The 9,476-nt window shown below is 50.0% G+C and overlaps 1 pseudogene; it reads left to right on the top strand.

Moving 5' to 3' along the window:
- Positions 1–6,822: 6,822 nt before the first annotated feature.
- On the top strand, positions 6,823–7,571 carry LOC123947643 (annotated as a pseudogene).
- Positions 7,572–9,476: the final 1,905 nt, after the last annotated feature.

The raw sequence follows: 9,476 nt of genomic DNA, 5'->3' as shown, positions 1-9,476 counted from the left end.
CACCAGAGAAATCATTTTAACCGTGATCTTTGACCATCTAAATGTTCTTTGCAGATAGGACTTCCTGAGAATGTTTTCCTCTGCACCTAATTTGTGCCATTCGGAAGTCTGTGGAAAAGCTCACTAAGGCAAAAATCAATCCCGAATTAACACCGAGACTCTTACCAAGAGTGAGGTCCCCCTATGAGTTGCAAAATATTTATCAAACACCTTCAAGGGTAGGGCACCTGGGTGGCTCGGTCCATTGAGCATCTGCCTTCATCTCAAGTCATGATCTCAGGGTCCTGGGATTGAGCCCCATGTTGGGCTCCTTGCTCAGTGGGGGGTCTGCTTCTCAGTCTCCCTCTGCCTCTCCCCCTGCTTGTGCTCTCTCTCTCTCAAATGAATAAATAAAATTTTTTTTAAAAGGAAAAAAGAAAAACAAACAGCCTTAAGGGAAAATCATTAAGTCCACGAACATGCATTACAGACAACCAAATGGATATGTTTGTGGTTTTTAAAATTTATTTATTCTGGGGCGCTGGGGTGGTGCAGTCAGTTAAGTGTTGGAGACTTGGTTTCAGTTCAGGTTGTGGTTTGAGGGTAGTGAGATAGAGCCCCGTGTCGGGCTCTGTGCTCAACAGGGAGCCTGCTAGAGATTCTCCCTCCCTCTCCCCCTGATCTTACCCCTCCCCAAAATAAATGAAGAAATCTTAAAAAATTAAATAAAGTTTAGGGGCACCTGGGTGGCTCAGTCGTTAAGCATATGCCTTCGGCTCAGGTCACCATCTCAGGGTCCTGGGGTTGAGCTCTGCTTCAGGCTCCCTGCTCTGCTGCTCCCGCAGCTTGTGTTCCCTCTCCCGCTATCTCTGTCTCTCTGTCAAATAAATAAAATAAAATCTTTTTAAAAATTAAATAAAGTTTGGGGCGCCTGGGTGGCTCAGTGGGTTAAAGCCTCTGACTTTGGCTCAGGTCATGATCCCAGGGTCCTGGGATCGAGCCCCGCATCGGGCTCTCTGCTCTGTGAGTCTGCTTCTCCCTTTCCCTCTGCCTGCTGCTCCCCCTGCTGTGCTCTCTCTCTCTCTCTCTCTCTCTGTCAAATAAATAAATAAAACCTTAAAAAAAAAAAGAGAGAGAGAGAGAGTATGAAAATTTTTCCTCTTCCTCCAAATTTAAAAAAAAAAAATCAAGAATAGAGTGGGCGGGGTGCCTGGGGGGCTCAGTCGATGAAGCGACCGACTCTGGATTTTTCGGCTCAAGTCATGATCTCAGGGTGGTGGGATCCAGCTCTGCATGGGGCTCCACACTCAGCCCAGAATCTGTCTGTCCCTCTCCCTCTTCTCCTCCCCCTGCTCATGCTCTCTCTCTCAAAGAAATGAATAAAATCTTAAAAAACGAAAAACAAAAACAGCCCGAGGCAGCAAATACCCAACTTTTGTATCAACATGGAGGGGACTGGAGGAGATTGTGCTGAGTGAAATAAGTCAAGCACAGAGAGTCAATGATCATACGGTTTCACTTACTTGTGGAGCATAAGGAATAGCACAGAGGACATGGGGAGATGGAGAGGAGAAGGGAGTTGGAAATTGGAGGGGAGACGAACCATGAGAGACTGTGGACTCTGAGAAACAAGCTGAGGGGCTTGGAGGGGGGGTGGGGGTTTGGGTGAGCCTGGTGGTGGGTATTCAGGAGGGCACGGACTGCATGGAGCCCTGGGTGTGGTGCATAAACAGTGAATGCTGGAACACTGAAAAGAAAATGAAATGGAAAAAAAAATACAGTGGGCATAGTCTAAGAGAAAAGCCTTCAGGCTGAAGTCAGGAGACCCTGGGTAGATCATTTCACTTCTCCAGGCTTTAACTGCCTGCTCCCCAAGGTCCTGGGTTCAGCTCACACCTCACACTAGGACTTTACCTTTCACTAAGCCTTACTGTCCAAACCCCAAGCCTTCCTTGAGAAAGCCCATTCAAAATCGCTTTCCCTTTTTTCTTTAGGGTCAGTCTCATGCTATGGAGCTCCTCCACCAGACCCAGGTTCCTCCACGTGGGCCTCCAGGCATGTTTGCTAAATGAATCAATAACCCGAGAAAACACACACACATTACTATGATGAGGCCGTGTGGTATCATGAGGAAGGAGGAACAGGCATCTGCTTTCGGGCACTGCCATTAAAGAGAACGCTTGCCACACTTGTAAAGCATTTCCCCTTTCCTATCTTTTATCCACCCGTTAAGATATTTTGCAATATCCTACTTGGGGCTGACTTGCCGAGTTTTCCTAAAAGCAAAGCACAGAGGGAGGGTGGGAGGTGAGAAACCCGTGGAGCCATGCGTGTGCTTCTACTGACGCCAGAGGTTTACTCGGAGACGGACTCCGCAGCCCGCTCGCAGCTTGCCGCAAGGATTAGGAGGTGCACACCTGCCCGGTCTGTCTGAGAAACGCACACGAGGAGCTGTCTTTAATCGGAAAATGGGGTGCACCAACCACTGACCAAGTCTTACATGAAAGTTGCTTCCCCATCGTTTCTGGTCTCTGTCTAATTCTGCAGGTATGTATTAGAAAACTACACCAGCGCTCACAAAATCCCCCTCTCGGCCTTTCAAAAGCTATAAAGGAGAAAAGGAATTAATTACGCTGAAAGTGGAGTCATAAACCCTCAATGGGGATGGCAGGAAGGGCCCAGGATGGTCTATTAGGATCAAACAGATGGCTTCAGCCCTCCTTCTAAAATCGTCTATGCACCGCCACCATTTAGAAATATAGTAATAGTAAAAAAACAAGGGGCCCTAAGCCACCGAGCGATTGATGGTTAAGACAAAGAAGCTTGTCTCAGGTGTGCTCTCTGCCTGGGAGCCCGGTCTTGGGTCAGTGGGTCCCTTCCCCCACACAGATGGAAGGCGGCAGCTTGGTCTAACATCTGGTCCTCCTCCCGCGACCCAGGCTCTGGTCCCCGCCTTCACCACCCCTCCCCCCCGCACGCATGGTGCCCATCTGTGCCCCCAGCTCTGTCGAGACAGCTGTTTTGAGTGGCCTCCATAACCCTTTCCAGAAGTCTCCCCAGGCAGGTGGTCAGACAACAGGAAGCCCCTTTGGAAGGGAGAAGAGGATGGAAACATGCGAAAGTCATTGCGACCTAGCCTGATGGATAAGCACACTGACCAAAACAACGCCCGTCATTTAAGATCAAAAACAAAAACAAAAAAAAACCACATATATGGCCACAAGCAAAGTAATTTGTAGTCTGGACTCCCTCTGAGGTTTCTTTTTAAGAGAAGTTCCAAAAGTATTTTCTCATCAATGATATGACCAGTGTAAGTATTTTCAAATCGGCTGGAAAAGGTTTATCAAGGTTTATATTTTACACATTCTTCTGTCTAATTTTTAACAGACTTCCAGGAACCTTCCAAATCAGCTGCTTTATGAAGTGTAAATTAGACGCTTGGCACAGTCCCGTTCTCTGGGACAGAGAAGATTAGGTGTAAAGTTTCCAGAACTGAGGCCCATGCGTTCCGAGATAGCCCTCACACTCAGAGCTATCATGAAATAGCCAATCACCTTTCCAGTTGAAACACAAAAACTTTTTTTTTAATATTTTATTTATTTATTGAGACAGGCAGAGAGAGATCACGAGTAGGCAGAGAGGCAGGCAGAGAGAGAGGAGGAAGCAGGCTCCCTGTTGAGCAGAGAGCCTGATGAGGGACTCCATCTAGGACCCTGAGACCATGACCTGAGCCGAAGGCAGAGGTTTAACCTACTGAGCCACCCAGAGCCCCAAAACACAAAAACTTTTATAGGAGTTTTTGCCCAGGATCCCACTGTTAGTAAAGAAAGTCCGGATGTGTATATTCACACTGACCACGTGCCACGGGACAGCCTAAATCTCTCCGTGGATTCACTTTCTCAGCATGACTCATCCCCAGTCTGCGACGAAAAAAGCGAGGTTTCGAGAGGGGAGATAATGCATTCATTCAGGGCCCCACCGCCGGCCGCTGGGCTAGGATCCCAACCCAGGCAGTCCAGCTTCAGATCCTGGGTGTGTACCCTTGCTGCACGAGCACGAAACAGCTTTCAATAAAGTTACTAAACTCTCTCAAAGTGGGGCCCCAGGGGCGAAAGAGCCGCAACAGTGACATTCCCCGGCGTCACGGTGGCTGGGGGTCTGAGGCCCTCAGTAGACACATCTGGGTCTGTCCTGACTTGGGGCTCCTAATGCTCTGTGGGTGACAGGTCCTCTGAGACTCTAGGGAGGGCTCTGGAACATTCCCCACAAACATGCGCATGAAACTTCACACAGTCCACAAGATCATTCCCATTAGGGGTAGACCCTGCTCCCCTCCTCCCTTCTCCTCATCCAAAGCTTTTATTTTAATTTTTTTAAAAAATTTTTTAAATTTTTTTTTAAGATTTTGTTTATTTATTTGACAGATAAGAGATCACAAGTAGGCAGAGAGGCAGGCAGAGAGAGAGGAGCAAGCAGGCTCCCTGCCGAGCAGAGAGCCTGATGCAGGGCTTGATCCCAGGACCCTGAGATCGTGACCTGAGCCGAAGGCAGAGGCTTTAACCCACTGAGCCACCCAGGTGCCCCTATTTTTTAAAAACTCTTTTAAAATTTTATTTATTTATTTGAAAGACAGAGAGAGATCATGGAGGGAGGAGCAGAAGGAGAGGGACAAGCAGACTCCATGCTGAGCCCAGAGACGGAGGCCGGGTTCAATCCATGCCCTTGAGATCATGACCGGAGCTGAAAGCAAGAGTCAGACCCTTAAGCAGCTGAACCACCCAGGCACCCCAAAGTTTTTAGAATTTGAGATGGATTTGGAATTTTAAAAGTCACTGTTTTCCTCAAGATCAAATGTCCTGGACATCCTTGCCTCCTTCTATTCCCCACCCCCACCCCAATACAAAACCACGCTGAAATTCCAGAATAAATCTGTCTGAAACCTCAAGTTCGACCCCAGTCGGGAGCTAGTACTGCAAGCAGGTAGGCAGAGCCCGGGGTGCCTGGCCCCAAGCCGCACTCATTTGTTCACTCGGCTCAGTAAGGCTCCTGGGTGCCGGGTGCTCGGGATGCCCTGGAAGGGATACAAGCCGCGCGCCCTCCCCTTGCAGAGCCCGGGTCCAGCAGAGGGAGACAAACAATACTAGACACGAAAAGCAAGTCCATTCGCTGTCTAGTAGATGACAACGTGGTACCGCGAAGAAAAAGGAGAAGTTCGACAGGGATGCAGGGGACCCAGATGTCCGAGCCATTCTGAGTCAGGTGGTCCGAGCGGACCTGGCCAAGGAGGTGACCTTCAGGCAGAGCCTTGAAGGAGATGGCTGAGGCGGTCCCGTGGATACCTTGCAAGGACACCCTCCTGCTCACGGGGTCGACCCGGGTAAGGAGGGAACAGGCCGCGCACGGTCCCCGAGGCCGACGTGGCTGGAGAACAACAAACAAGATCAAGGGCAGCGGATAAGCTCAGACAGGTCCTGGGGCCTGGGGCCCCTCCAGCGGGACTCGAGAGGTCACCGAAAGAGCGCGGGCTTCCTGGAGGGACGAGGGGGTGCCGCGGCGAGGTTCGGAGCAGCTGCTGAGAACAGACTCCAGCAGACGAAGGAGGAACAGGCTGACTGCTGGGGGGCTACGGCCCCGGTCCAGAGGGGAGCCGGAGGGTGGCTCCAAAGGCCCAGCCGCGCCCACACGCCCACGGACGGACAGACTCTGCATCTATTTGGACGCAGAGCCCATGGCAGCTCGTGGCAGCTCCGCTCTGGGGTGAAGGAGAAGGAGGAATGGACGGCTGTGGGGTTGGGACGCGAGGAGAGCTGCGGCCAGCTGCGCGGGGTCAGTCAGTCTGAGAGGTGAGCCTCCCGTGTGTGAGAGGAGGCAAGGGGAGTGGGGCAGCTGGACGTGCGTATGCGCAACAAGCAGGGAGCTGGGAAGGCGCCTGAGCGCAGCAGGGCGCTCAGGGAGAGGTTCCAGCAGAGACAGAAAAGGGGGGGTGGGCATGGGGCATCGGGGGCAAAGGCCTGAGAAAGTGCTGGAGGGAAAAAAGTGAAAGAAAAAATTAGTTTCTGGCTCATGCAGAAATGTTAATTTCACCCCAAGAAAGAGAAGGCCCCAAAGACGTTCATCAGGGCTTGGGGGGAAATCCAGCTATCACGCACAGATTTGGTACAAGCTGTCATGGAGTGGATGATTCTTTGAGCTCTTTGTTGGGCCTCTTTCCTTTGATCCTTTTTTTTTTTTTTTAAGATTTTAAAAATGTTTTAATTCAAGAGAGCTCGAGAACAAAGGGCGGGGGGAGGCGCGGAGGGAGAGGGACAAGCAGTCGCCATGCTGAGTGTGGACCCTGAGGCGGGGTTCGATCCCACCACCCTGACGACATGACCTGAGCGTAAACCAGGAGTCCGGGGCTCAACGGACTGAGCCACCCAAGCGCCTCTCCCCTTGATCCTATTCTTATCAGTGTTTAAAAAGTGTAAAACCTAGGGGATACCTGGGTGGCTCAGTCAGTTAAGCGTCTGCTTTCCGTGCGGGTCCTGATCCCAGGGTCCTGGAACTGAGTCCCACATGGGGCTCCTTGCTCATCGGGAGTCTGCTTCTCTCTCTGTGGTTTCCCCCTGCTTCTGCTCCCTCTCTCTGACAAATAAATAAAATAAAACCTTTAGAAAAAAAGTATAAAACCTTATGCATCACTTAGATTGTCCTGTGCTGGGATTATCTGTCCACCCTATGCCGTTTACCATGACGCCGGCCTCTCCAAGGGACCAAAAAGACTGTACATTTCTGACATCGAATCAGGGAGGACGAATATCGTTCATTTTAAGGTAAAAGTTGGGGGTGTCCATTTGTTCGCTCTGCTGCTGTCTTTTCTCTCGTTCTGCTCTGCCATGCCCGGCTCTGAAGTGACACCCGCCATCTCCCCCAGCAAGACGCGCAGCCCTGGGGAGGACAGTACGCGGCTTCGCTTTGTCGGCTCTCAGAGCAGCCACTGCCCTGACCAAGGGGTCCATGCGGGCCACAGCTTGTACATTGCCTATGATTAGACACTACCACCTGTGGGGGAGGCCCTTGTAAAAATGGACATTCATGGGACGCCTGGGTGGCTCAGTTCGTTAAGCGGCTTCCCTCGGCTCAGGTCATGATCCCAGCGTCCTGGGATGGAGTCCCACATCCAGCTCCTTGCTCAGCGGGGAGCCTGGTTCTCCCTCTGCCTCTGCCTGCCACTCCGTCTGCCTGTGCGCGTTCTCTCTCTCTCTCTGACAAATAAATAAATAAAATCTTGAAAAAAAAAAAAGGACATTCAGGTAACTTTTCCTTCTGCGTGCTATGGAAGAGTAGCATTTGGTTTGGCTGCAAAATACTTCATCGATGCAGGAGCGGGCATCCTAGATGAAGATTATAGAGGAAATGTGGGCATCATCCTACTTAATTTTGGCAAAGAAAAGTTTGAAGTCAAAAAGGGTGATCAGATCGCACAACTCATTTGTGAACGGATTTTTTTATCCAGAAATGGAGGAAGTTCAGGTTTTAGATGACACGGAAAGGGGTTCAGGAGGTTTGGGTTCTACTGGGAAGAATTAAATTATGCCAAGAATAGAAAATGAGAAAACACACTTTTTCTTAAAAATAGTCTTTGCCTTGGGGCGCCTGGGTGGCTCAGTGGGTTAAAGCCTCTGCCTTCTGCTCAGGTCCTGATCTCAGGGTCCTGGGATCGAGCCCTGCATCGGGCTCTCTGCTCAGCGGGGAGCCTGCTTCCTCGTCTCTCTCTCTTTGCCTGCCTCTCTGTCTGCTTGTGATCTCTGTCAAATAAATAAAACCTTTAAAAAATGGTTTTTGTCTTAACAAAAAAAAAAAAGATAAAAATTGGGTTCTGAAGGTCACTAGACATCCTATTTCAGAACTTACATTCTTATAGCATTTCATGGTTTATACCCAGGATCCGATGTGAGGATGAAAACCTCCACGAGGCAAATAGGGAAGCACTATTTGCTGAATGCCTGACCCACTTTCCTGGGCGCGGCATGCAAAGCCGGAGGATTCATGGACCTGCACCAGCAGCCTCCAGAGGCTCCAGCCAGGCTCCCTGGCTCTGGGCCCAGTTCTCTCTTTCGTATGATTCTTTTTGACTATGTTGCTGTCTAGCTGAAATCAGCTACCTGAGGGCAGAGTGTGTCCTCTGTGTCTGGCGTACCTACACTAGGCCTCACATGAAAGGCGTTCAAAATGTTTGCCGTTGGGGATGCCAACAGTAAGTACTCTGAAATACTAGGGGAAAGAGAATGCTACTCCAGAAAGTGGACAGCCATCCCTATTATTTGGCCAAAGCTACAAGCAAAGGAGGGGTGGGAAGATGGAAGCTGGTGTGTAATTGGGGACAGAGATTCAGTTTGGGAGGATGAAATGTCCTGGAGAGGGACGGAGGTGGCGGTCATACAGCAATGGGAATGCACTGGTGCCACTTAAGTGTATGCTTGAAAATGGTTAAAATGGTACATTTTATGTTATGGATATTATTAAAAAAAGAAAAAAACTATTAAAAAAGAAAAAGAAAAAAACACCATGAGCAAAGGCACTGAGGGGTAAGTAATATGTCTTAACAACTTCGTGTTTCCAGAGCCAGCCAGGGATTTTACAAAATGTAAAATTCCACTCTACGTGTTTTTTGTTTGGGGGAAAAATAGTTGTTCTTCATAAAAATATTTCGTTTATGTTCCTCTTTAATGGGCTTATTGTAATTTTCAAATGCACTAATGAGTATCTTTAAAATTTCTCGGCTTTAATATCAACAGATGTAATCTACATAAAGGGTCCTTGATATTTATAAGCATATAAGGGTCCTGATACCCAAATGCTTGGGAACACTGGCTCAGTGGGAGAGACAGACAGGCAAATGGGTAAAGAAGAAATCAGGAAACTGCCCAGTGCCACGGGCATGTATGTGGACAGAAAGGGAAGGTCTCACCAAGAAGCAGAGCCCTGAGGGTAGGAAGGAGCCTGGACTGCACAGCCTAGAGTCCAAGCACGGTTGCAGGAGAGAGGCTGGTATTTCCTTAGGCCCAATTAACAAAAAAACAAAACACCCCAAAACGCCAGTCCCATGGTAAGCCAGAGAAGAACAGCACGCAGAGGGGATCATGCAGACCGGGGTCTGGAACTGACGGACAACGTCACGGCTGCTGAGTGGAGAATATTCTAGAAGGAGCCGTGTAGCCAGGACACTGAGCCGGAAGCGCAGATTGTAGATGGGGCCTGAGCTGGGATGGAATGAGTGAGCACAGGGGCCACCCGCCAGCCCCTCAGATCTTTCCTCACCTGGGAGCTCCGTCCTCCAGGGAGCGCTGCTGCCCAGGGTTTCCTAAGCGCACCACCAACGGGGCAGAGGATTACCCCAGAGTTGTATCTGCTACCCAGCTCCCCTACTGGGGCAGGCAGTGGGGGACAGCGAGACCTACATTGTCACCCCTGTCCCTGCACTACCGGGGAAAGTCATATGCAGCAGACAGTGATGC

The sequence above is a fragment of the Meles meles genome, chromosome 7 (genome assembly GCF_922984935.1).
Source record: "Meles meles chromosome 7, mMelMel3.1 paternal haplotype, whole genome shotgun sequence".
Classification (NCBI taxonomy): Eukaryota; Metazoa; Chordata; class Mammalia; order Carnivora; family Mustelidae; genus Meles; species Meles meles.
The sequence above is the reverse complement of the archived record's forward strand: the minus strand, read 5'-3'. Positions and strand labels throughout refer to the sequence as shown.